This window comes from Anas platyrhynchos, chromosome 19, assembly GCF_047663525.1.
Source record: "Anas platyrhynchos isolate ZD024472 breed Pekin duck chromosome 19, IASCAAS_PekinDuck_T2T, whole genome shotgun sequence".
NCBI lineage: Eukaryota > Metazoa > Chordata > Aves > Anseriformes > Anatidae > Anas > Anas platyrhynchos.
Window position 1 is genome coordinate 15,601,492 of NC_092605.1, and position 27,749 is coordinate 15,629,240.

Genomic DNA, 27,749 nt, shown 5'->3' on the forward strand with positions numbered 1-27,749 from the left:
ACATAAACCTGTTAGAGAGTGTCGAAAGAAGGGCAACAAACAAGAGGGTCTCTTTTAAGAGGGGGATTGAGGTTTGTGGCAAGGTTTTGGTAGCAATTTAGGGGCTGCACTGTGCTGGACACAGCAACAGACGCACCATAAGCCAAAGTCAGACAATAAGCCAAGGTGTGTTCACGCGTGGTTTACTGTGGTTTACGTGTGGTTTACGTATAGAAGAAAGTTTTTGCCTAGTGGTGAGTATACTGCAGATTTGCTGCATTGTTCTAAATTAAATAGCAAGATAAGTGATGGCATCGTAGGCTGGGAAAATATTTCTAGAGTATTAGCGCATTTTGAGCATCATTTTAACTGTTTATGCAAACATGAAGATTATTAAAATCAGTGTTTATTTATGTCTGTATGTAAACAGGTGATCATGTTGTATAGCATGCAGTAAATGGTTTGTGAATGCTGCTTGAAAAATGAAAAGAGTAAGTCAGCTCCACAAGGAATAAATGAATTGTGTTTATTTGTGCAATGCAGAGATTAGAATTAGACCAACAGCATGGAACCAAAGTCTTGCTGTGTGCCTTTTATCTGTAGGACAGTTCATGGAGGCTTCAGCAGCCCTATCTGTTTTCTAGCACTCTGAAATGTCCTCTGTGGTGCTGCACCCAGTTGAAAGCCTGCACTGATTGTGCTGAACTTTCCTAACAGGAGGCACGGGTCCTTCGTCGGACGCTGGCTGGGGATGTATGCTGCGATGCGGGCAGATGATGCTGGCCCAAGCACTGATCTGCAGACACTTAGGGAGAGGTGAGTGCTGGTCCTGAGGGAACTTCGGTATTGTCTGCAGACGCTTCTTCGTAAGTGTTATAAATGGCTCAGGATTCAAATTAGGATTAAATAAAAAAATAGGATTTATTAAAAGAATATAAAGGAATAGAGGTAAGCAAACAGCGCTGGGTGCACCGGGAGTCTCTGCTCCACCAGGACGCACACCAGTTACATCAAGCAGCTGATTTTTATGCACCTAGACTAATACATATTCATTACTACTTCTAAAAAAAGAGATTATTAAAATTAGCTTCCGGGGTCCAGTTCCTCCTACTGGAGCATGCGCATCAGTCTCCTCTGGGGGTCTCTAGGGGTCTTTCATGCTGAAGGCTCGTAGTCTTCCTCTCACCCTTTGTACTTACTTGGCACTATTCCAAGTTTATGGAACACTCTCTGTACACTCTCCGCAGGTCTTGTCTCCCAACCGTCCTTCAGCTTCTTTTCTCTTCCTCTTAATCTCTTGGCCCCCCTGGCCAGATACCAAGGATCCCATAACAGTCACCAGCAGTCACCGGTTATTATCAGTTGTTCTGAAACTCCCAAACAGGTTGGCAACTCACGAGCAATTAAAACATTCTTTCCCAGCTATTCACAGTCATCTACATAACATCTATAGCAGTGTTAAATCAATCTCGAAGAAGACAGGAAAAAAGGCTGTAACTGTTAGAACTAGAAGTCAGGAATAACAAAAGCAAACAGGTTCATAAATTTAAGGAGTGTTTTCTGAAGACGTGATAAATTGACTGGAATGAGGGGGAGACTGAGGCACACTGCATCTGTGGTTCAAGAATTAAACTGCCAGTGCAGGGCCCAGAGGCAGGCAGGATTCAAACAGAATTATTACATTATTACGGACTTATTTATTTATGGACACGAATTTATGGACACGAATTGGAATTGTTAAAACATTCCTCACAATCCCTTATCTTCTTTTTAATATCCCCAATTCGTGTCTCTTCTGTTATTAATAATTGGATTTCATCAGTTTGTTCTCGGAGGGTCCAGTCCTTAAGCATCATAATTGACATATTCCCTTCCTTTTTTAATGAAGTTATTACCAATGTACTATTTATCACCCAGTGTATTAATAATGTAAGACAAGGTATCATACAAGGTATAGACAATAACATCTTTACACCACATAACAATAAAAATAACACTCTTTTAACCCATGGTCCACCAGGCAGCCATGAAAATAAAAATAAATGAAAATAAATGAAAATAAATCCCATTCCATATCCTTCCAGGTTTGTGTTTGCTCGCTCACGTCCCCCCTCTCCTTCTCTGGGATGGGAGAGAGAAATGGGAAAGTGAAGCCTGTGAGTTGAGATAAAAACAAGTAGATAATAACAATAATAATAATAACAATAATGATTATAATAGTACTACTAGTAATAATGTGTACGAAACAAGTGATGCACAATGCAATTGCTCACCACCTGCTGTCCGATGCCCAACCTAACCCCGAGCAGTCCGGTCCTCCTCCCAGCCTGCCTGCTAGCAGGACAGTGAGAAGCTGAATTTGGCTTGGTCCTTGGCTTGGTGTAAGCACTGCTCTGTAACAATTAAAAACAATTAAAACATCAGCATATTATTAACATTCTTCTCATCCTAAACCAGAACATAACATTCTATCAGCTACTAGGAAGAAACACCCTTTTTATCAATCTTTAAACAGCAATTACTAAAGCTAAATTTTCCACAGACTTCTCCTTCTTGTGCTAGTAAATAATCCAAAGTTAGGCTATTTTGATACAAAGCAGTTCTCATCATTTATAACTATTTCTATTACAGCTAATAACCTAATTATTCTATTAAGTATATATACTGGGGTCCTATAGTCCCAGGATCTGTCTTCTGCCCACGTATCTGGATCATAATAGGCAAACACCTTCAGGGTTGATTCAGGCTTGTGTTACCGTTCGGCCTGTCAGGGTGATCCAGCTCCTGGAAAACGAATCACAATTTTATATAGGTTAAAAAAAAGGGTCTTATATTATTTTCTCAGGACAACCTGACCTTAGTGTGGGAGAAGTCCAGTCGAGGCCCTCTCACTCGGCAGTCAATACCCATAGGGGTTGCTTCCCTCGGTAGACCATACACACCGCAGTGGGGGGTCCTGCCCTGGTCTTGCCTTCTCCCTTTCCTCCCTTCAGGCTTGTCCCCTTTATTTGGCATCCTTAATTCATGCAGAGCCTCGTTGCCAGAATATTAGTTCTTCCTTAGCTTGAGTTTCAGTTTCCCAGGAGCGGACTCAACCCTCCAAGTTTCAGTAGTTACTGGTCCTTTTATTCTAGATGCATGGGTCCCTTTCTGCGGTTCTCACAGCTGTTTCAGTAGTCAGTAAAACAAGGTACAGTCCCTCACACCCATGCCCTTGAGCCAAAAGCAAAAAGTCAATAGCAGCTTGATCCTGTAAGAGCGCATGTCGCAGACTATTTTGATCTGGTAACATCTCCTCAAGTATCTCTGTCACGGCATAGGCTTGCTTCTTGGCCCAGCATACCAAATTTTCTAAGTTGTTACGTGCGGCCGCAGATGCCACTCCAGGCACTGAACTTGCTAATGCCGCTCTAGCTGCAACCCCACACAATTCAACATTATCATTGCAATCCGATGCAAGCAATGCCCATTTATGTCTGGTGATCTCACGCAACTGTAACAAGCTAGGAGCAAATACAATGAGTTTATCTAAGTAACATGGACATCTGATAGCATTTGCAGCGATACCTTGCCAGGCCCTATCCCCACAAATCAGAAAAACATCAGGAGGTAAGGCCAAAGCTGTACAATTGTTCCAAACACTGTAGTTGTTACCCCTTGTCTCATTTTATGAACCCCTAAACCCTGCTTAGCAGTGTCATTATAATCACAGGTGTTATTTGTGTTTTTGTACCAGTATGGCCCTTTCCAGGTTCCTGTAGCAGGATTCATCTGATAGCCACGGCTACATTCACATTTGTAGCCACCTTTCAGGTTGATACAGATTTGACTACAGATACCAGGGTTTTGACATTCATCAATATCTCCACAGTTTCTCTTGTCTACAAACTCAAACCCAGCTGGACAGTCACATTCATTTTTGTTGCATTCCTTCAGGGGCATCACCCCTTGCAGTCCTTGCAGTCTCTCTGCTGGTTACACACTTTATTGATATCTATGCACACAAAGTCAGATTCAGTACACATCTTCTTCACACAAGAACTCTCATCACTGCCATCTGAGCAGTCTTCACATTTTACTCTAGCACCGTTGGCAGCAGTGCACAGTCAGGCGAAGGTGAGCAGCAGGCAGAGCGCCCTGCACCGTCACCTGTGTCACTTATACTACTCCTATTACCCATGCTGTTAGTGTCAGTGGCATCCTCCTTGTACCGTTTCTGTCTTTGTCTCCCCCCCTTTTCTTTTTTGTCACTGGCCATTCACCACAAATGGATAAGACATGGATAAGACACATGATTACTAGTTAGGAAAGAGAGTGTAACGTCTGCTATATGGCTGCAGGCAGTGCCGGCTGCAGCCTTAGGTTTGTGAAAGAGCCTGCCGGTGGTCGTTTGGCAGTGTAATCTGCGTCTCTGCACTCCTGCCCTGCAATAGAGCTAAGTCGTCATTAGCAATAGTTATAACACCGATCTGGGGACTAATAGTCTTTTTTTGCATTGCAAGATAAACCTTTTATAAAAAGAATGCTAGAGTGAAGCAGCACAGCCGCTGCTGCCGCTGCCTCCATGGTTATGTCAGACAGGCTGCAGGGTCCTGATGTCCGCCCCTTTGCTCTGTGCCGACTCGCCTCACGGTGAGGGTCAGCTACCAGTGTCCACTGACGCCTCTGGTCTCCCGTAGCAACTCGATCTCGGATGTTCTGCAATTACTTCAATTTCCCCGCGTTTTGCAGCTTCTGTCAGGTCTATTCTGTGTCTCTCAGAGCCGTCCGTGGCTCTGCAGCATCTCTCAGGGCTCTCTCCGTCCAGCGGTAGTCCCTCCGTAGTGTCTCGGGCCTCCCAGCGCCGCTCCGGTCTCTCGGCGCCGCTCCGGTCTCTCGGCCTGTTCAGGTCTCAGCGAGTCCAGGTCTCAGTGAGTCCAGGTCTCGGCCTGTGCGGACCTCATATGTTGCAGGAAGCATGTCATATCATGCTCCTGCCTTTTTCTTGTCACAGTCAAAACATTTAAGAGAAAAATAGGATACACAAGATACACAAGATACGCCGGGCCCATATATTAGGCACCACCACTCAGAACTTGGATAAAACAGCACTTCTTTTCAGTCTGTGAAGCACTTCGTTCGTCTCTGCCCACTCCCTTGCGGAGAGTACGGAACAACGGATCGGAACTCTGCACTCGCTTTGCAGCAACGCTGCGTCTCACTCACACAGCACACTCGCACACGGAGGCCTCCAGCACATCTCATTCACACCACAGGAATATAATTTAGAATGATAACCAACCAAATAAGTATTGTCTCTGACTGTGTTCTTCGTGAAGTGACTTGTAACACTTTGTTTCAAACCCTTACATTTACACAAATACTTTCAACACAAAATACATACATAAAAACACATACAATTATTAACACTCCAGATAGTATCCCTCCAGCAGCCCAAAACATACCGTTTGTCTGCAGTTTCAGGAGATCTTTGCTCCCGCGGTGAGCAGCTGAGAGTGGAGTCCCCTCCGAGCAAAAACACTCAGGGTGCACCTAGGGGCGTCCACGCTGCAGCCGATCCCGCAGCCGAGCAGAGTGTCTCCTGCCTGGCTCACCAAAATGACTCACAGAAAGCTGACTCCACAGTCAGTAAGATTGTAAAGTAGGTATGTTTACTCAGTGCCGTGCAGCACGGGGCGGGTTGTCCCCCCAAAGTCGTGCAGGCCTAACGTGACAAATTGCTTTAGTAAAGAGTTACATATACATGAACATTCCTATACATATACATAACCTGTCCCTTTGTGAACACTCCTCCTTATTTCAGACACCTTGGTTAAACTCTGAACCATGAGGTTTTTAATCTGGTTCTCAGGGCCTGAGAGGCTCCTGTTATCTGGTGGTATAAGTGCAGCACAGCACAGTAGCACATATTCATTCTTAATCAATTGCTCTCTAATTTCTAATTCCAATGTTTCAGCTTGCTCTTTTCTGGATCCACAGGTATTCTACTATTAATGTTCAAAGCCTGACAGACCCCGTCCTCTGTGGATCAAAATACATGGGGTCTTAAGGGTTCTTTTGGTCATTCTATCATATAATAATCATTTTCAATTTACTCTTTAATTTTCTGGGGCCCCTATTGTTCCAATTTCTAATCATTATTCATAATGGACTTTTTGGTCATATATCTGGTAATTTGCTCCCTTTCTGGTCCTTGGTCTTCGATTTTATCTGACCCATCCAGGAATTTTACTAGTGGCAATTCCCACAGCCCTTGGCTGCCCAGTGAGAGTGTCTTGCAGGGGGTTTAGGACCTATCACCCACCCACGTATCCCTCTTCTCACCAGTCTAGCCCCCCCGACAGGAGATTAGAACCAGTGAGAAAACAAAAAGACCTCCACGCTGACTTTAGAAGTCTCAGTTACACTCACACACAAAAAAACTGGCAACCGTACCCTTACCCAACCGGACGGTATCTTACGAATCAGTCGTCTTCGTCCAGACTCCAATCGGACGGTATCCACCAGCGTCTCTGCTGTCTTCGTCTGGGATCGAACCAGACGGTATCCAAACGACTGTCGTCTTCATCCGGTTCGATTCCGGACACCGGAATCCAACCGAACGGTATCCAAACGACTCTGTCGTCTTCATCCGGATCTTCGCGCGCAGAATTACGGGCAAAAAACAGCCGGCAACACGGGAGCTCAAAAAAAATTAAATTCTTTGCTTACCTTTATTCAGGTTCAGGATGGCATCAGTCCCGATCTGACTCAAACAGGAGCCACCAAATGGTGGGGCGCCTCTCCTAGATTAAATCAGAATTCAGGAACTATAGCCATCCCGGACGAGCCCCCAAATTGTTATAAATGGCTCAGGATTCAAATTAGGATTAAATAAAAAAATAGGATTTATTAAAAGAATATAAAGGAATAGAGGTAAGCAAACAGCGCTGGGTGCACCGGGAGTCTCTGCTCCACCAGGACGCACACCAGTTACATCAAGCAGCTGATTTTTATGCACCTAGACTAATACATATTCATTACTACTTCTAAAAAAAGAGATTATTAAAATTAGCTTCCGGGGTCCAGTTCCTCCTACTGGAGCATGCGCATCAGTCTCCTCTGGGGGTCTCTAGGGGTCTTTCATGCTGAAGGCTCGTAGTCTTCCTCTCACCCTTTGTACTTACTTGGCACTATTCCAAGTTTATGGAACACTCTCTGTACACTCTCCGCAGGTCTTGTCTCCCAACCGTCCTTCAGCTTCTTTTCTCTTCCTCTTAATCTCTTGGCCCCCCTGGCCAGATACCAAGGATCCCATAACAGTCACCAGCAGTCACCGGTTATTATCAGTTGTTCTGAAACTCCCAAACAGGTTGGCAACTCACGAGCAATTAAAACATTCTTTCCCAGCTATTCACAGTCATCTACATAACATCTATAGCAGTGTTAAATCAATCTCGAAGAAGACAGGAAAAAAGGCTGTAACTGTTAGAACTAGAAGTCAGGAATAACAAAAGCAAACAGGTTCATAAATTTAAGGAGTGTTTTCTGAAGACGTGATAAATTGACTGGAATGAGGGGGAGACTGAGGCACACTGCATCTGTGGTTCAAGAATTAAACTGCCAGTGCAGGGCCCAGAGGCAGGCAGGATTCAAACAGAATTATTACATTATTACGGACTTATTTATTTATGGACACGAATTTATGGACACGAATTGGAATTGTTAAAACATTCCTCACAGTAAGTACTCCATTAAAAGCACAAACCCTGAATTTATTAGTGAGACTTTCTTTGATGCCCTGGTAACAGTTCCTAATGAATCAATTCATATTCAGCTGGGTGAAATCATCCCAGCCTGAAGCAGAGAAATAGGCATAGAAGGAGAACAAATGGGGAATCCTGTCGCCATTATTTTATAAACCTTTTAGTGTAACACCCAAGTTGAGGCCAAGGGAAAACCTGCCACCGTGGGACAGTGCTCTTACCCTTCTCTTCACTACTCACTTGTCAGCAGCACGAGGTCCAAACCCCCCTGGTGCAAGCTCTTAAGCGTGCATGTCACATCCCAGGATGCTGCCAGTGGAGTGTTTGGACTTTCTGTATGGATCTTATGTTGTTATTTAATGGGTGCTTAGAAATCCAACAAGGTCTAAACACAGCCTGTACTTTTAAATAATCTTGGAAGCTCAGAGATACTGGAATGGCTATCAACACGCAGCATGATCCGTCAGAATATGTTTGCAGTTGATGTTTTTGTTTTGTTTTATTTTCCCTGTTTTTACAATCTAGCCTATGATGATAAAGGGCAGCTTGATGATAAATAACAAGCTTGGAATTCTAGGAGCTCTACACAAAATGTAAATATTCGAGATGAATTGAAATGTCTTTTAACATCTCATTATAAAGCTTTCTGCTGTCTAGACATTTGATCAGTGTAATGAAAACGTCACCATTTTTTATTCTATATCAATTTTTCCTTTCAGATTGGCAATGGGAAAAACACAAAAAACAACCAGAAGAATATCACAGAATCCTACGATGCTTTCTCGACAGGAAGGCTTGCTGTTATTCAGTCCACCAGATGGGTAAGAACAAACATAAACTTTCAGGTTTTTTCCACTGAAATTTCTACTGTGTTGAATCACTAATTTGCAGTATGTTAATTCATAATTTTAAAAAGTGGATGTGAAGACAATGTGTATGCTTATACAAAAATAAAAAGGTATGCAGATGGGCGCAAAGACTAGTAGTACAGAAACATTCCCTGAGACCTAAATAAAGCCATGTACTAGAATCTAGCTCTTGATAAACTCTGTAAGCCTTGGGTACCAGAGTCAGTAATGTTAGAATAGACAGTCTTGTAGCTTATTGCTGTAATTTGTAATAAAGGGCACTAACATTTGTTAACTTGTAATTCTCATTGTAGTTTAGAAGCCTTTTGTTTATTAAAGAAACTGGCACTCCCTAAGTTTTGAAAAGAGCATAGATTGAGAAAATAATTGTTATTGCTAAATACAGATTGCAGTTACTCTAGAATGTTTGACAGTGACGGTATTTACTGTATATTGTTCCCACATTCTTTATGGTCTCATTTTTCTTTGATTTTGTGTACGTGTGTCTTTTTTTCACTATGAAAACAGCACAGGTGGGTGTTGGAGAGGGGAAGTCAATTGGAGAATGGTTTGGACCAAATACAGTTGCTCAAGTACTAAAGTAAGTGAGATCATACCAGTCTCATTCAGAACGTACTCCCCTGGGGCAGCCAAGAGAAGGCCCAGGCAGAGTTTTGAAGGCTGCATCTCCCCCTGTCCCACAGTCAGGAATGTACTTGCCATCTATTTACAAGTGCAGCATGGAATGTCATGCCAAAGCTCGGTGTGCAGGTACTGAGTTGGGAATGGGTGACCTCTAAATTTTAATAAAGGAAGAGCCTGAGGAGAAGAAACTGCAGGAAAGTCTCCTGCTATGCCGTCTGCATGCCCTCACCAGTCACACCACAGATGTATATTCCTTTCTGCACAGTGGCACAGCTCTGGCAGGTCGAGAGTGCCACCGTGTAGGTCGGAGTGGTGGTGTGAAACATCAGAGAGAAGCCATCTCGGCTGAGGAGGGAACTGAGCTGCAATTCCTCCCTTTCTGAGCAGCAGTTCTGCCAGCAAGGCTACTGGATAAAGATGGGCAGCTCCTCATAGTCTGGGAGCCACACTGAAAGGAACTGAGGCTGCTCAGTTCTCCAGGGGTACGTGGAGGTGTCTTACCTCAGGCAGGGGCTAGGCTACAGGTCCTGCGAGCTCAGCAGCAAGTCTTTGACACCCTGGAACAGGCACATGATCTGAAGAGGGAGGGGAGCTGAAGCATGCCCTGGACTCCAGATCTTTCATGGCCAAGTTTTTCATGGTGAAACGCTCAGCCCCATTTCTTTCTGGCTTATTTGAAACAGCTAATTCTGCCAGTGCAGCTTAAGAGTGTAGCTCCCTTCCCCAAAGGTTTGGATTTTGCAGAAGTGGACATAAAACTGTGTGCTGCTGTCTCCCACTGAAGTTTTGGTGCCCCAAACCCTTAGCTGATTTAGCTTTTAACGCCCCATTTCTGCTGTGCACGCAGGCTCAGGCAGAAGTAATTCCACTGAATTCAGTGGAATTTCTTAAGCAAAAAGTAATCTGCAAAACTGGCATAGGAATTTTTTTCTTTTCCAGATGAGAAAAGACACAATTGGGCAAGAACCCAGTGCAGAGACTGTCGAGTGCAATAAAAAGTAATAAACTTGATGTAGTTGAACTGTTACTGTCACTGCACTTAGCAGTAAGACAAAACAGTTTGCACATGGTGCAGCGCATATGTTTTTCCTGGTACCACTCAGTACCTATTTTTCTAAAGATATTAAACATTTAATGTTTAAAGTTTTCTTTTTCTTACATGGAGACTTTAAAAAATGCAGAAAGGATGTTTTTTCTTAAGAAAAAAAAAAAAAAATAAATGGTTCTGAGTGTAAAGCTACCCTTTTGATCCAACTAGTTTATATTAATTAGTACCTTAATGTTTTCTAGGAAGCTTGCTTTATTTGATGAATGGAATTCATTAGCAGTTTATGTATCTATGGACAATACGGTGGTCATTGAAGACATCAGGAAGTGACACCTCATCAGTTTTCTGGTAACAGTTTCTGATTTGACTCCATTTGCCAGCATGTATCTAAACATGAACAAATACTTGGGGGGCCATGGGTTTGTCTTGCAAGGGTAAGAAGAGGGAAGAAGGACATACAAACTCAGTTGTGTTTTTTTGATCCCTGATGCCAACTTCGTGCTCACATCACTGGATGTGAAGAGCTCCTTGAAGAATTTCTACTGTCATCATTGCTGCCATTTCATTTCTCTGGCGTTTTATAGGCAAAGCTTGACACTATTAATAACATTAATAGGACATGTCACTGCAGTCTTAAATTGTCATCCCCCAATCATTGATCTAACGTCTCACTTGGACGTGCCAGCACATACTGTCTGCTAGAATTACTTCTGCTAAATAGCTGTAATTGCCATGCCCGGCTCGTTTTGTCTTGGGTGCCCTATAAAGATCCCTGGCAAACTAGCTTAATTCACTACTGAGAGGAAGATCTGCTTTGTGTTCCTCTGTGCGTTGACTGATTTCTAGTTTTATTCCCGCAGAAAAAATGTGCTGGTCCCCTCCTCAGAGCAGCAGTGCGTCCCACAGCAGTGCACATTTGCACAGAAGTGCTCTTGGCCGAAGCAAGAAGGCAGGAGGACTCTGCACAGGCTGGAAAGCCCTCTTGCTTATTATACCTCTACGACTAGGGATAAATCACATAAATCCCGTATATATTGATGCATTTAAAGTAAGGTTTTCTTTCAATTCATTGCTTGTTACTGTCAAATAAGTTTGGGTATCTGTGATGTCAGTAAAGAAATGAATTACAATTTCCTTTATTCCTTTTGAACTCCTAGGAATGCTTTAAGATGCCACAGTCTTTGGGAGCATTAGGAGGGAAACCAAATAATGCCTATTATTTCATAGGATTTTTAGGTAAGGAAAAAAGAAACTTATTCCAAATGTGCAGATGATCAAAAGAGAACATTTTTTGAAGGGGAAATAGTAAGGGGTCTAAGCGTGAACCTCTAGAAGTAAAGAAAGATGAGAATAGAATAAAATAAATGAAGAAGCATATCTAAAAGAGTTTAGAAACAGTATGAGATGATCCTTAACAGGAGCAGAAAGTTAACAGCAAAGCTAGGTGTAAAAATAAGTGATGACATCAACAAGAGCAACATACTGAGAATAGCTGATAGCATTTGACAAGTGTATTGGTCAAATGTCACTTTTATTTTCTTGTATTTCAAAACTGTTTCTGATAGCAGTATCTTTTTCACCTTTTGCATACCTTCTGTTATTAAGTATTGCTCTAATTAATTTAAAATGCATTCCTTCAGATTTCACCCCACTTTGGGCCAAAATTTTGCAACCCTATTTTGTCCTTTTGTAAAACCTAACCTGTTTTAGTTAGGCTTTTTTGTTCCAATTTCTGAATGAATGCCTAATGGGATTACAGATTGCATCTGTGAACATCCTGTACCTTTTAATCTGTCAAATGTTAGTGTTTACAACACTTGAGATTTAAAAAAAAAAAAAAAAAAGTACTGGATCTCACATGGAAAAATAAAAGTATGTGACAAAGATAGAACATAACCAACCAAAAAATTACAGTAATAGGTGACAATAGGAAGTTATACTAAATACCCTGTGGGAAACGTTGTGTCTAACCCTTCCGATTCTCTTAAAGAATCCCTAGCTGGAAAGTCTAGATTATACTGACTGCGATGGCAATCTAATTTCTATTTTACAGTTCTGGACCAAGTGCTTATTAATGTCACTTGCTTATTTTTAACATACGGCTTTTACCCATCCAGGCAATGAGCTGATCTATCTGGACCCTCACACCACTCAAAGCTTTGTAGATTCAGAAGAAAATGGCACGGTTGACGATGAGAGTTTCCACTGCCAGGAAGCCCCACATAGAATGAAGATCATGAATTTGGACCCTTCAGTAGCTTTAGTAAGTGTCAGGAAATCTGGAATGCATGTACTTTATCTCAAAGTAATGTCTCTCTACATTGGTAAGGGCAGCAATGCATCTCCTTGAACAGAACCAAGATCACAAAGCTGTCTTCTGTGATCAACACATACTAGTTTGTACATAACTACATGGAGAATCTTAGGGCAAGCGGGGAGCTGTCTGTACTGTAGGAGCTCGCTTTGTTTTCTTTACTGAGCAGCTTTTACTTCTTTCAAGAGGCATTATAATGGTCAGAGCAAGGAACTGAAACAGGTTTACGTGTTTTATTCTATCACTACTTTATGTTTGGTCACCTCTAGACAAGTTACTTAAACTTACTTTCTATCATAAGTTGAAAATGTTTAAGTGGAATTAGTGTATTTCACCCCAAATTACAAATACAAATGTATTATTTGTAATTCACCCAAAATGTCATGGGGGTACTGTGGTATTTGAAAAAATTGGATCTGATCCCATGCCAGTATCCTGTGATTGGGTGATTGGCAGTTGTCACCAGTGGGATGTGTTTCTAAAGCTTTAAACAATCTGTAAAGATACCGGTATCTGTCATTCATTCACATACCTGTTTTTTAATACTGCTGCTTTTTAGAAAGTTTTTTTTGTTTTGTTTTGTTTTGTTTTGTTTTAATACTTAACTACGTAACTGTGCAAAATGTGGCATGATGCAACGAGACAGACAAAATCATAATGAAGAGCAAATATTTTCAGTATAGATACCAGAATGGAAATGTTCCTTAGGTGGTCCATCATCTACAAGTTTTCAGCTTCTGCTGATACCTGGACTGTAGGAACTGGGTGGCGCTCCATGGAGGAGCACACAGGAGCTGCTGCTATTTTTTGCTTGACTATTTCGTTAGGGGTTTGCAGGGCCTTGTTCTCCCCGTGGGTTCTCTCCCTAGAGCTGCCACATATTTGGAGTCTTATATCTACTGATCGTACAGGGCATTACTGTATCAGAGGTCAAACCGCCTTACCTGCTGGTACCACATACCTACCATCTGCAAAGGTAAAACTCTGTGTGTTTGTTTTTTCCCCTAAGGGCTTCTTTTGCAAAGAAGAATGTGATTTTGATAACCGGTGTAGTCTTGTACAAAAGGTAAGAGTGGGAACTTAGCATCTCGATTTGTTCTTTATAAAGTCTGGTTTTTATTGTCTGTTTTTTGTAAAATTTTCCTTTGCATTTTCCTTTGTATACAAATTGTATGAGCCATGGAGAAGAATGCATTAAAGCATCAGGGTAAGGCAATACTACTGAATTGCTAATTGGAAATTGTTCAGCACTTTACCAGCCACAAACCCTGCCAGTTGGAAAATGGGTGTAAACATCCACACTTGAAGGTGTTACTGGGTGACACTTGCTTTTAACTTCTAATTCTCACTAAATGACTAAGGTTTAACTGCCATATTGTAGTGATGTATCAATGATTTGCTTCCTGATCCTTTTTTATTGTTTGACGTAATAGATTGCGTGTTCTAATTATGACTGTTAGTCCCTGCTATCTTAAAGATCTGATTCTGTAAGTGCTGCAGGCCTCTAGCTCCTGCTGATCTAGGGAGAACAGAAGGTGCTGGCTGCCACAGGAAACAGACTTGAGGATGTTTCTGCATGCAGCTGTTAAGCTAAGCACCAGACGTCTGAATGTAAAGTACCATCAACCTCTAAGGGCATTTATTAAAAAAAAAAAAATCATCTAAGGAAAACAGTTTGTAAATAACTGAAATACAGGACAGAAGGTAACTTCTCTTTGAAGAGGAATAGCGTTTGGCTTCAGGAACACCTTTTTTCCTGACCAAAACCTGTCCTTCAAAATCTGATGCGTTTTTTTTTTTTTTTTTTCCCCTTTGGAGGAGCTGATAGATCTGTCTTTTGTGCTATTGATCAACAGAAAACTTGAGGAGAGTTCTATGCAAGCAACTTTCTTTTAAAAAGCAGAAAATATTGTACATTCCTAGTGTGCTTGCTACCTGTAAACAAAATTACAGGTTTGCAGATATCAAAGCTGATATCAAAAGATGATAAGACTGATAATTTGTAGTACAGTTCAAGAGATCTGTCTTCCAGATGTGTTTTAACTAGGGATGTATTACAGAGACCATGGTGCTTGGATTTCACAGTATGTCTGTATAAAGACTTTTTTTTCCTGATGGACATGCGTAATTAAAAAACACTTTCAATTAAGCAGACACGTTTTGTGTTTGAAGCGTCTCCCGAGCCAGCTTTTAAAATGAAAGCATTCTGTCCTCAGGAGATTCTAAAGCAGCAGAGTCTACGGATGTTTGAGCTGGTCCAGAAGCACCCGCCACACTGGCCTCCTTTCATACCTCCAACAAAACCAGAAGTGACAACCACAGGAGCAGGTAAGGCACCGATTAAAAGCCTAATTGTGCAATGTTATGTTCCTCGTTAGCAAATAAAAGAATAATCACAGGTAGAATAACTATCCTTTGTGAGTGTCAAGCAATATATAGTTTTATTTTTCCTTATAGGAAATGCTCTTTTATCACAGATTAGTTTGGAGAATCTGTTCACCGTTAAGGAACCGTAAATGCACCTCGCTCATTTTCATGGCATGATGCGGTAATACCACTTGACAACTCCAGAAGACTGGAAAGGGGCTTTTGAGTCGGTTTACACACCGACCGTGTAAGTTTTTACACACAGGTGCATTACCAAGGCGTTTACCTCCACCGTACCTGCGTGTAGCAAGCTCCTGCCTCCAGTGCTGCGGAGACGTGCTCCTCGGGGGGGGGGGGGAAGGCAGAAAGGGAGGAGAGAGCACCCTGCGACAGAGAAACAAAACACACGTGTTAATTTCAAAACATCGTGGCTTTTTTTCCTCCCACGATTTCCCCTCCTGATGGCTGGTGCGCGGGTGGGCAGCTGAGGCAGCCCCGGGACCGTGTGCGTAGCCCCGGCCGGGGCCGCTGAGCTCCCATACGGCTTTTTTTTTTTTACTTTTATTTTTATTTTGGCTTTATTTTTAGGCACCGGGAGCGGCTGAGGCCACACAGCCGCCGAGATGAGCGAGCCTCGTTGTGCTCAGCAGCTGAGCTCTGCTGCCTGCTCTGCGGCTGCAGTTCCCTCAGCGAAGGCTTTGAGGTTCTCCGACTCGTGTTAGGCGATGCATTCCTGCACCATTCGCATCGAATGGGGACGCTTGACGCGGGAAAAAAGCAAAAAAAAAACCAAAAAAACACCAAACAATAAACTTAAAACCTCTGCAGCCCTTCCTCCCCTCAGCGCCCCCCTTCCTTCCCCTCGCCGTTCCTTCACGGACCGCGCTCTCCGCGCCCACCCCGCCGCGTTCTCCACAGCCTAAACTGAAACAAAACGCAAAGCCCTCGAAGCCGGGACCAGCAAGGAGGGCTCAGCACCCGTCCCTGCGGGGCTCGGAGCCCGATGGTGCCCGGCAGGACGGCGAGGGGCCGAGCCGCCCCCTCATGGCGGTTGGCGAAGCCGCCCTCAGGGCGCAGGGAGGGGGGCGGTGGAGCGGCTGTTGGAGGCGGCTCCTCGGTAGGCCTTGCGGGGTTGGAGCTGCCCGGGGGGAGCCTTCAGTCCCCTCAGCGCTAGGGTGGGCTGAAGGGGCGGCGGGGACCCTCCTGTGTTGGCATACTGCTCTCTGAAAAGAGTACTCACTTCTGGTAACTTTTCCAAACGCGCACCAGAAACAGCGCCCATCAGAAGATGGTGCTGGCTGGGGGGCATGCTCGCCTTGCAGCTGAGGCAATGGACTGGTGAGCTGCTGCCAGAATCACAGAATCACAGAATATCTAGGTTGGAAGAGACCTCAAGATCATCGAGTCCAACCTCTGACCTAACGCCAACAGTCCTGCTCCTTCCCCGCGCTCAGCTGTGTGCTCCTGCCCTCCTGTGCATTGGATACAAGAGCTGTGCAAGGACAGCGTGAGTTGGTGCAGCTGGATTGTCTGGCAGAACACTAATCCTGTCAGTAAACCAAAAAAATCTGTCAGGGCCTATCCATTTTGTCATAGTCAAAATGGGATATGAGGGTGTTTTCTTTTTTTTTTTTTAAGATGAGGTTGTTAACATATGTAGGATGTAAGTACCTTCAATACTTTGTCAAAACACACACACCACTTCACTATCCTTCAAATGTAGTGAGGTGTCCTGCAGATTTGAGAAAGTACTTCACAGGTGTTCTGAAACACCGAATAGCCTATGTAGTGTAGGTATCTTTTACTACATGCAGAATCCCTGCCAGCAAGTAGTTAGGTAGACAGTTGTAATTATAAAGTAGTATTTTAGTTTGTGAGACTGTTAGACTTCCATGAGGCTGAAATATCTGCTCATTTTCTGTTGGCTAAAGAAGCATTGAGTTCTGTGCTCTACTGTAGAAACATTTCAAAATAGCCATGACGTGAACTGGCAGAATAAAGGATGCTTGTGCATCTTTCTTCTTGAACCCATACTGATGCTGCTGCCTATCAACCCTGGGAACTTCAATCTACCTTTGTGCTAGTGCCATTTATTTATTTATTTTACATGTATATAGTTTTACCATGATATAGCCGTTGGAACACAGGAAGGTTTGGGGCACGGATATATTTTTTATATACACAATATCTTAACTGCTGTTCTTAGTTCTATCAGCGTGCTTGTTAACTAATTTGAACAGATGATAAAACTGTAAGTATGGAATGTAAGCTTAGTATTTCATGTTTTGTACTTCTGCTGCAACCCAAAAGAACTAAAATCATAGCACCGAGGACCGAATTGTACTGTGGTCATTTTGAACCCTGAGCTGTGCTGTCCTGCCGCTCCGTAGTGAGACAGAGGTGCGCTGTCCCACCGGCCTGAAGAGACAAGTCTGGGCAGAAGATAAACCAGGAACCAGAAGTAGAGAAATTCTCACAACCTTATTGTACACATATTTTGGATATTCATCTTCTAGCTTTTCAAGACTGTTCATTCAAAGTAGTTCAGCTTTTTACCTCAGTGTATTAAGTTCCAGGTGCCTCATTAGACCAAACTGAAAATGTCACTGATAGTTTCTGATCCCTGTTCTCCTTCCTGGGATAGCTCAATGCCTCCTGACGGATAGTGTAAGGTTAGTGGGGTAGGCTTTGGGAGATAATAGAAACAGAAGAGAAGTCCGTGTGAGTCCAGCTCAACATCCCCCTGGGTTTGTGTTCAGTTTGTCAGTACTTGAGACCAGTCCCTAGGGAAAAGTACGGGAACAGTGGGTGAACAAGAAGTTTAATCTCTAGTAAGATCTTCACGCTCTTTGGAATGATTTAATGTAGTGTGTTTCATCTTACACTTCAGATAACTTTCACTCAGAAACCTTTAGCAAGGCATCCACTCACAGTGGATCCACATAGCTAGTGCTTCTGCATCCTCCTCTTCACTTTGTATTCCAGGCAACGTTTAGCACCTGCTTCTCTGCCTAGCCTTATGAAAATTCAGGTACAGCATCGGTTTTATGGTTCATCTTAACCACCAGCTTGTGTATTGGTGGTGAAACATGCTGGCAGTAAGAGGCAGTGTAGTGCAGCTCGTTACAAGCTTGCGTTCTGCTGGAGGTGCCTACTACAAACGCTCAGCGTCTAACAGAATTTAACGACCGGCAAAGGTGGGAAGGCTGTTTCACTCAGAAATGAGTAGTGACATTGTTTCTCAGGTAATCCAAATCTTCCCCTTTCTGAGGTGTATTTCTATTCAAACAGTATGCTGTTATAGGATTTCTTGAACTGGGCGAACTGGGCTTCAGAAGGGTGCTCCCTACCTTTGTCCCCCTCAAGTCTGAGAAAAATCGGTTGTTAGACCCTTCCTGATAATGTCTGCTCTCACTGTAGCAGGTATGGAAGACCAAAAGGGTCCATTTGGTTTGTGGTGAAATTAACCAAAGTTAAATTTCTGCATCCTTCCCGGGAAGCACATAGCTCTCTGCAGATGGGGCTGTGGGACTAATTCTGATTACAAAACCTTGCTAGCTAAAAACATCAGATAATAATGAAAAAATTAAGAAATCACAAACTGGTCAGTAGTCAAATGCAGATTTATGAGGAGAAAAAAGACTTTTGGGGAAGTAACTTTAGCTTTTCTAATCAGAACAACTTCATCTCAGGAGTTGTTTCTTGGTTTCCCTCGGAACCTTTGTGCTGTCACAACGAATGTGTCACGGTAACTCTGCCCACGGTAACTCTGATGTCCTGTAAACGAGACTTCTGGCAAACTGAAGTGGAGCACATCACGTTTGCTGGATGGAGAGTGTGTTTTGGCTTATTACGTTTTGCTGAATTGTTCCCGTCAGTGCCAAAATGTGGACAGGTGAAATGCAACCTACAGAAATGCTTGTTTTTAAAGTCCTGTGCAATTATAACTTCAGGATATGGAGTCTTCGCTTGTAATTTGTAAATTTTCTTGTGCATTATGTGTATTGTCAATATATTGATGTTAGAAAAAACATTAAATGGCAGTTTTGGATATTGTGAATGGAATAGTTGGTGGGAATTAAATAGCCGCAGTTGGAGCAATGGTTTTAATATTTAATTATTAAATATTATAGTATTAAATCTAGAGTTTAACTGGAAAGTAAATGAGAAGATCTGATAGTTTATAGCGACAGTGTGATACTCATACTAGCAACCAAATGGCTTGAACGTATATTTAAAATTTTAAGCAATTGATTTGTTGTTTAACTTGACTCTCTTTGCTTGCTCCTTAAAGTAGAAAGTTTGGAGCGAGGATTTCTGCTTAAATGTGAGATATGGGTTGTGTTGCTTTTTTTTTTTTTTTTTAAAGACTTTGTGAAAATGTTTGTTTGTTTGTTTGTTTGTTTGTTTGTTTTGAAGCTTAATCATGAAGTCCAACTCAGGAATCTTTGAAGGTGGTGTCTTTTTTTTTTTTTTTTTTAATTTTCTTGCATAGCTTGTGACTGAGATTTTCAACCTTTACAACCAAAATGCAACTCTTTTAAACTCTTCGGACAGTCTCTGAGAAGTGCTCTCTGCAGGATCAAAGGCAAACTTCTTCTTAAAAAAGTCAACTTTTACACATTTTTTAAAAAGGCTTTAAAAAGGCTTTAAAAATGAATGGCTTAAATTATATACTTGGTAGTTCTCCAGAGGTATTTCACAGACTTCCTTATAGGTTGGCAGCTGGTCTTCATAAACAGGAAGTTATAATGTTAAGCATTTAATACTGCATTTTCTTCTTTGTTTTAACAGCTCAAAAGGAAGAGAAGAGAAAAAAAGATAAAGCGACAGAGTTTATAGGGGCATCAAAGAAAGCTATTGCTTCAGCATCTATGGTGGAGAAACATGCATCTTCCCTCACTAAAAATTTTTCTCCAAAGAAGTCCCCTTCCATGTCTAGCACATCGCTAATGAAGCAGACGCTTAAACCTGCTGGGAGTTTCAAAGGTGAAATTCCCAAGAAACCATGGCCTTCAACAGGTGGCGTTCCTTCAAAACAAGCAGCTTCTTCTCATGACTCGCCAGTTTCCAAAAAACTAGCTGCATCCAGTTTGGCTGGAGGACTCAAAAGGCCTTCGCTGTCTTCCGTTTCTACTGCATCTGGAAGTAGACAAGCAAAAACACAAGCTAGCCCTATCCAGTCGCAGCCCAACTCACAGATTCGACAACATATTCGTCAGTCCCTAAAAGAAATGTTATGGAAGAGGTGGGTGAGAATTCAAAGCACTTATTTTATATAGGAAACTACAACTAGAAGTAAAGGGTTAGCCTGCAGAGTTTTGTTTCTTTCTTGCTAAGTGATACTAAGGGATTTAATTTGTGCTAGAAATTACTACAAGTATTTTTAGCATTAGAGCTTTATTAAAAATAAAAAATCTGATGCCAAATAATTGGGCATGTGAAAAAGCCTTTAAAAAAAAGTCACTATCCCATTTGTAGTGAGAGACAATTACAGTTGAAGAATTAAATCACAGCATAGAGATGTTTATAATGCAGGTGACCTGAAGCTGATATCTGGCAATGGTGGTGTTTGGAGATGTAGGGGTTGTACGAAGCATAGTGTAGGGAATATCACAGTGAAAGGTTGGAAGGGCTTGCTGAGGCAGAGGTTCCTTCTTCTCCCAAAGTTAGCAACTGTATTACTATTTTTTTAAAAAAAAAAAAAAAAAAAAAAAAGCTGAAACATTGTCCCACAAATATTAAAGCTCTTGTCAGCTGTCAAGACTTAGGCCACTGTGCTCTGGTAGTGTCTCTGAAATAGAAATGCTGTTCACAGTGGAGGGTCTAAGATTAAAACTGAAGTGTTTTAGCTCCCTCAGTAGCTCATGACAAAAAACAACAACAAAAAACTAATTGCAGTGTCATGAGTAGGAGTATTTGTAAGGACTGACCTGGCTTCAGTTCGTTAAGGCTGTCTTCCGTGGTCTTCTGTAGACAGTAGCAAAAGGTTGCCATTGTTGACATTTTGAGGTCCTGAGATAGACTTTGGCTTTGAAATGTGTTTTAAGGAAGTCCTCACTGAGTGAATAAAAGCGTGGTTAACTCCTTCCTCTGAAAATTTAGTTTTTATGAATGCTGCCTGAAGAATTTGTGCCTAACGTAAATGCGCATACCCTTTCTTGTTTTTGACAGAGTCAATGATAGTGATGATCTGGTCATGACAGAGAGTGAAGTAGGGAAAGTAGCACTCAATATTGAAAAGGAGATGTTTAATTTGTTTCAAGTTACGGACAACCGATACAAGAGTAAATACCGCAGCATCATGTTCAATCTCAAGGACCCAAAAAACCAGGTTTGGAATTTACTTAAACAGTAAACGTACTGAAATATATTCTGTTTTTTAAATAATACATCAATATGTAGTTTCAAGAGAGAGACTTATGAATTATGCTCTAAAAATTGTTTTAAAGCCATTCAAATATTAAATAATCCAGTTGGAATGGAAGTCCAGTTGGATCGCGTGTATTTATTAAGATTGGCCTTTGTAGTGAAATATTTGTTTATTGAATGGCATTCTTAGAAAAAAAATAAATGTTTTTCTTCTGTGACGTTCTGTGGTTTGTATGGGAGACCACTTGTGTACATGATAATTTATCTTTTAAAGGAAAAAGAAGCTGGTGCAGATGGGAATAGTGACTAGACAACGTAATTTTTTTAAAAAATATTCTACTATAGATATGAAACAGGAGTGGCAGTTCATCTCTCAAAATTCCTGTTCAGTAGAATTGATAGTCTATTTTATGGTAATGTGGAAAATTCATACTTCATGATGATTTCATCATTAGTTTCTGGTTGCTGCACCATGCTAAGTTTTCTTAAGATTAACTGGCATTTTTAATAGGGAATTAAGAAACCTGAAAGGGTTTTGACAGTCCAGCACTGCAAATCATGTTAGTTGCTTAAGTTATTCAGCACGGCAACAAAGTGTGTTTTTTTTTTTTTTTTTTTTTTTAGGGACTTTTTCATCGTGTTCTTCGTGGAGAAATCTCAGTGTCAAAACTAGTGAGAATGAAACCCGAAGAACTTTTATCTAAAGAACTGTCTGTATGGAAGGAGAAACCAGCCAAAGCGGTAAGCAATACGATTCTCCAGTGTGTCCTTAGATATGAACTACCAGTAACTTCACCAGCCCTTACCACCCATAATTAATATATTGTTTTCTTCCTAATGAAATATGAATAACGTAAGCTTTTTCTCTTCCACTAGCCAACTGATAAGAAAATACAAAATAAAATTATAAAATCAGTATGCAGACTTGTTACTAAAGTGTTTTTGTTTCTCTCAGATGTTAGAGTCAAGAAACAAATCACACGAGATCAAGAAAGCAGCTGTAAAACGGGAACAAGTGCCAGATGTAAATATGGAAGATTCTCCCCCGGTGTCTGATTCTGATATAAGTATTAGCTATTGCTTTAGCATGGAGGTGCCAAGGGAGATAAATGCTAACTAGGGCCTCAAATTTTGTATCAGAAATGCAGGTTGTTTCAATGAACTGTAAGAATATCACCTAGTAGGTGTGCTATGAGCATTTTCCTTTTGGTTTGAAGGAATGCAACAACCTAATATCGGGCATATATCACATGTGCTTCTAAAATATCAGATGATGCGTGTTTTTCAGACCTTTGCCTCAGTTTACAGCAAAATCTTAGCCAATTGTTTTCCCCCCCAAAAATGTGATCAGTATTACAATTCTGTATTCTCAGGAAGCAGTTAATGTGATAGTATCTACTTCGGAATTACATGAAATGAAATGAGGACAAATACTATTTGAGAACTCTGTTTGACATGATATTCTTAAACAAATGATAAAAGGGGAAGAATATTTCAAAATTCCATCTTTTTGTAAGTGCTGCTCAGAGCAGTAGTTCTGCACAGCCCTTAATATCTTTTTAAAGAACTGGAATTAACGGTTTCAAAAGTATTTTTTTATGATTGAATTTAGCAATCAACCAGAATGTTTTCTGTGTTTGTTCATTTCCAGGAGCAGCAGAAGTCAACCCAAACTGTACAAAATGTAAATAGTGCTCCTTCTCTAGACGTTTTTAGCAGTATGTTGAAGGATACAACAAATGAACATCGAGCCCATCTTTTTGACCTGAACTGCAAAATCTGTACAGGTATCTACAGTGTTGACTTTGTCTGAAGTAAAAGAATTATTAAGAGCATTGCTTGCTTACTTGTTTTTCTCTTCAGACCTTTTCATTGTTAAACAGTAATCAAAAACACTTTAAAATTATTTTTGTAGGTCAGATTTCAGCATCTGAAGATGAATTACCACCGAAGAAGATAAAATTAATGGCTTCTGCTAAAAAAGCAGTGTCAAAATCTAAACCAGAAGTTCAGAGAAAATATGAAAGTTCTGCACCATCAGCAGCAGCGGAGCCTGCTAAAGAGGCAGCCTCTGAAAACACAGAGGAAACCGAAGTTGCACCTGCAGCAGAAGCAGTTTCCCAGTCAAGCTTAGAAAGAACTTACATTCCTACAACCCAAGGCCATAACAACACAGATTCTTCATCTGAAGAACCTTTGACTTTTCCTGCCTCTTGCACTGGTGCAGTTGTCACAACTGTAACAGTTTCTGGCCGAGAGCCTAGAACACCAATGAGCGGCTCCTCTGGTACTACGACGACAGCCCTGCGTTCTGGTACTGCATCTGGTGAAGTTTTAACAGGGGAGACAAAGCAGGAAATGTCAAAACCAGTTATGACTGTTCCCAAATCAATATTAACAAAGCCATCGTCCTCACCAGATCCAAGATACTTAGCTGTTCATCAGTCACCCAATATCAGGTGTGTATATTTAATAGTAAGCTAAGCCACTGAATCTCTGGTCTCGCTATGGTCAGTTTGTTTGTCCCCCTTTGCTTCTTACCCTCCCCTGCCAATAATCAAAAGGCATGTTCAACTTTAAATGCGATCACCTGAACTTTAAATTTTTAATTCGTCATCTCCTTGTTTAACTTCTCTAGTTGGTAAAATTTTCTGAGCATCATTATATATTGACAGTAAAAATTCTTCAATGTGTTTTAACAGATAAATAAAACTTATAAGATATTTGACTTTAAATCTGCATGTGCATTCAAATATATTAAGTGTTTGTGAGGGTTGGTTTAAAGCTGCTCCAGACTTTCATCCTATATTGGATGAAAGTGGAAAACATTAACAAAGCATTTACTAAGGCTTCTGTTACTTGCTTTTTTAAAATAAAGTAATTGATCAATAAGAGGAGGGAAGAAAAGAAGAAGAAGGAAGCATTCTTACTGTGCTCTATAACGTTTCTCTTTTGGATTTGTTTTGCAGTGTTGCTGAGCCACGCTCACCTCAAGGCAGCGATACTTCTCTCTTCCTCTCTCGCCTCAACACCATTTGGAAAGGATTTATTAATCTGCAGAGTGTGGCCAAATTTATCACTAAAGCATATCCTGTCTCTGGGTGCTTTGATTATCTTAGTGAGGTTAGCACTGACATGTTTATGCGTTTAGAATGTATTGCAGTTCCTGTTGTTAGAAAGGCTGGGGTCACTGTGTATGTTGTTATATTGGACGTGTAACAAAAAAAAAAAAAAATTGCATCCCTTTAGTAATCTCCTTTAGTAATAGGAACAGTAGCCTGAGGCAGGGGGGAGGAGAGAAAGCCTTTTAAAAAAAATTCCTCACGTATTTGTGAAGAATTCTCATGTCTGTTAATATGTTTATATATATGTTAGTATCTAACATAGAATAATAGCTTGATAATAGCAAGATCAGTTTTTGACGAGAAGCATCATCAGCATGTGTTTTGAAAGAGATGCCTTGTTCTGCTCACAAACAGATGGATAGATCACTGATGTGATCTATTAGAAAAGTTTGGCCATTTATTAAAAATATCATCCTTTGATTAACTTTGATGCAACTGCTTTTATATTTTGGGAGGGTGTACATTCAACTAATTAGGTAGTATGACAGCTTGTGATGAAACAACTGAGCAGTTATTTAACTTCTCTGAAGAAGTGTATTTGTTGTGATTGAGGGTTTCAGGCATGTAGTTTAGGTCTTTTCTTAGGAGGGTTGGTGGCTCTCTTGTTGTTTTTGCTAAAACAGGTTTCACTGTCATCATGACAGGAAGCTAACTAGAATTCATATGGGTGCAAAAATTTCAGATAAATTGAAAGCGTAGATAAAAGCTATACTACATATAACAGGTTCCCTGTAAAAGCAAAGCTAACAAATAGAATCGGCTGATAGGCATACAAAAGTATTTGACCTTCCACTGCTATCTTCGTCAGGCAGTGCTTTTTCTGTTTTGTGTGTACTGCCAGCCTTCCAGTAATATGCCATAATGAACTCCTTGCATTTTGGAAACAGCCTGTCTGAAATTAGGAATGTATATGTGCAAGTTTAGTAAAACATAGTACTGTATTATCGCCTAAGCTACTGGGATGGGGCAATCTGTGCTGGTTCAAAACTGTAGCCTCTCTTTCCTTTTCTTATACGACCATGTAATGCTTCTTGTTTAGGATTTACCAGACACGATTCATATTGGTGGGAAGATCTCACCGAAGGCAGTCTGGGATTATGTTGGCAAACTCAGATCTTCACTTTGTAAGGTATTTACTTAAAATCCTTTGGAAAACCAGGAAGAAATATACAGCAGCTTTTGATAGAATTTCCTTGTTACTAATTTATATTGATGTCGATCATACCTAGAAAACTACTGCTACCACTTATTCCATTGAAATTTTTGATTTATTGAAGAAACAGGTTTGCCTGTTGAGCTGCCAATCGTCTTTCCCCTGTGTAGTAGTTAAACATTCATACAACCTATTGTTTTTTAATGATTGAATATAAACAATCTATTTATTCAGTTACTGAAGATAGAAATTCAATTTTAAAAGACTAGGAAATTATTAGTAAGTGTATGTAATAAATTTTACTACTAAAACCCTTATGGATTTAGTAAAAATGAAGCACAGTATGCAAATATAATCTAAGAATTTTCCATTTCTTTCATAATTATTTGAATATTCTGAACCTAAAGAGGTGTAGCTTGATGTGAGATACGTAAATAGTTGGTATTTCTGAAAATGACAAAATTGATTCTGGTTTAATATTACCAATTGAATGACAGTATTTTCTTAAATCTTGGTTTAAAGCTGCTCCAGACTTTCATCCTATATTGGATGAAAGTGGAAAACAATTTTATTTGCTGATGTGTTACAGGTTGAATTTTTCCACTTTGATTTTGTATTTCAGGAATTGTTTTTGATTCGTTTGATTCGTTTCCATCCTGCCACAGAAGAAGAAGAAGTTGCCTATATCTCTCTCTACTCCTATTTTATCAGACGTGGTTGTTTTGGTGTTGTAACTAATAACAACAGACATGTCAAGAATCTCTACCTGATCCCACTGAGTTCTAAGGACCCAATTCCTTCCAACCTCTTGCCCTTTGAGGGACCAGGTAAGCACAAAATTTAGGGGAGGTTAACTGCTAGGTCAAATTACAAAACGAGTAAATCAGAGACCAATTGGTTTTGAATGTTTAATGTAAGCATAATTAAAAAATATATAATTTTATAAAAACATTTTAAAAGTGTGCATATAGGAAAAAATTGCAAAGTCAATCATCTCAAGGTGACATGGTCTGAAACTCACATAGCCTTTCCAACAAGATAAATCTCTGCTGTTAGGAGGATTTGTTTACCCATAAAATGGAGTACATAGAACAGCCACTATATTGAGACAAACAAGCAAACATTATCAGAACATTCAACCGACCCTACTTTCAACAACCCATAAATCCACCAAGTTTTAGGTCCCTACAAGCCATGTGCTGTCCCCTGAATCACATAGGAGACTCTTATCCCACGGAGCAGTCAAGAAATCTCTGAAGACAAAGGTAACGTTTATGGTTTCACTACATTGTTGTTATCTCATGGTATGTATTACGCTGTGCATGCAATATGCATGTACACGGGGTCTGAAATATTCTGTGCTACCTGGATCAAGTTCCAGACAAATCACTGACTTCAGAACATTGGTTTGCCTGGGAGCAGGCAAATTCCTTTTGCGTAGGTGGCAGACAGTAGGTGGTATAGGTTGGTATATATTACGCTCTTCTATTTTTAGTTAGAGTTATCAGCAGTAATGTATGGCTTGAATTTGCTCCATCTTTGTGCATTGAACATGGAAACAGAATGAAATGAGAATGAGTTCAGATGTGAAACACCTTTATATTACAAAATTTGAAGTCATCTTCATCTGAGGATGGAGGCGGTGCATATGCTTAGTTTCCAAATAAGTACCTTTTTTCATATAGAGTAACAGGTTGAGGAGCTTAAGAGCTACAGGTTACAATGAAGGCAATACTTCATTGTTGTAAGGATGGTTTGCAAAATACTAAACAGCGCAAAATAATTACACATTAAAACATGTAAGGAGCTGACCTTTCTGACAAGCTGACTGTCCTCTGCTACCCAAATACAAGTTTAGGACTAAACTCAATAAAGCATTCTCAGGGCTTATATTCATAAACAGAGGTGTCTTCTGCCTGGCCAGGTTTTCACATGTTAATGGCATACAACTTAAAAAACAATAACAGAAAAACACCACCAACAAGTAATGTAATGCTAGGAAAATACTCTTCTTTCCTGCATGAAATTGCAAAGGGCGCTTGCTTTGTGTTCTTGGACAAGATTTTTCTCATACACTCTGAGCCTGTCTTATCCATCCCTGAACAGTGCACAGTCTACGTCATTGTTTTCAGGCTACAGCTAAAAAGGCAGGC

General features: G+C 40.8%; 1 long non-coding RNA gene across 1 annotated transcript; it reads right to left on the reverse strand.

Annotated features, from left to right (window-relative positions):
* Window positions 1–881: 881 nt before the first annotated feature.
* On the reverse strand, window positions 882–7,696 carry LOC139999077 (uncharacterized). The gene is made up of 2 exons (XR_011804109.1): window positions 2,836–7,696; window positions 882–2,763 (listed from the first exon to the last, which is right to left on the reverse strand). It is a non-coding gene; the product is annotated as an uncharacterized lncRNA (long non-coding RNA).
* Between the last annotated feature and the right edge of the window lie 20,053 nt (window positions 7,697–27,749).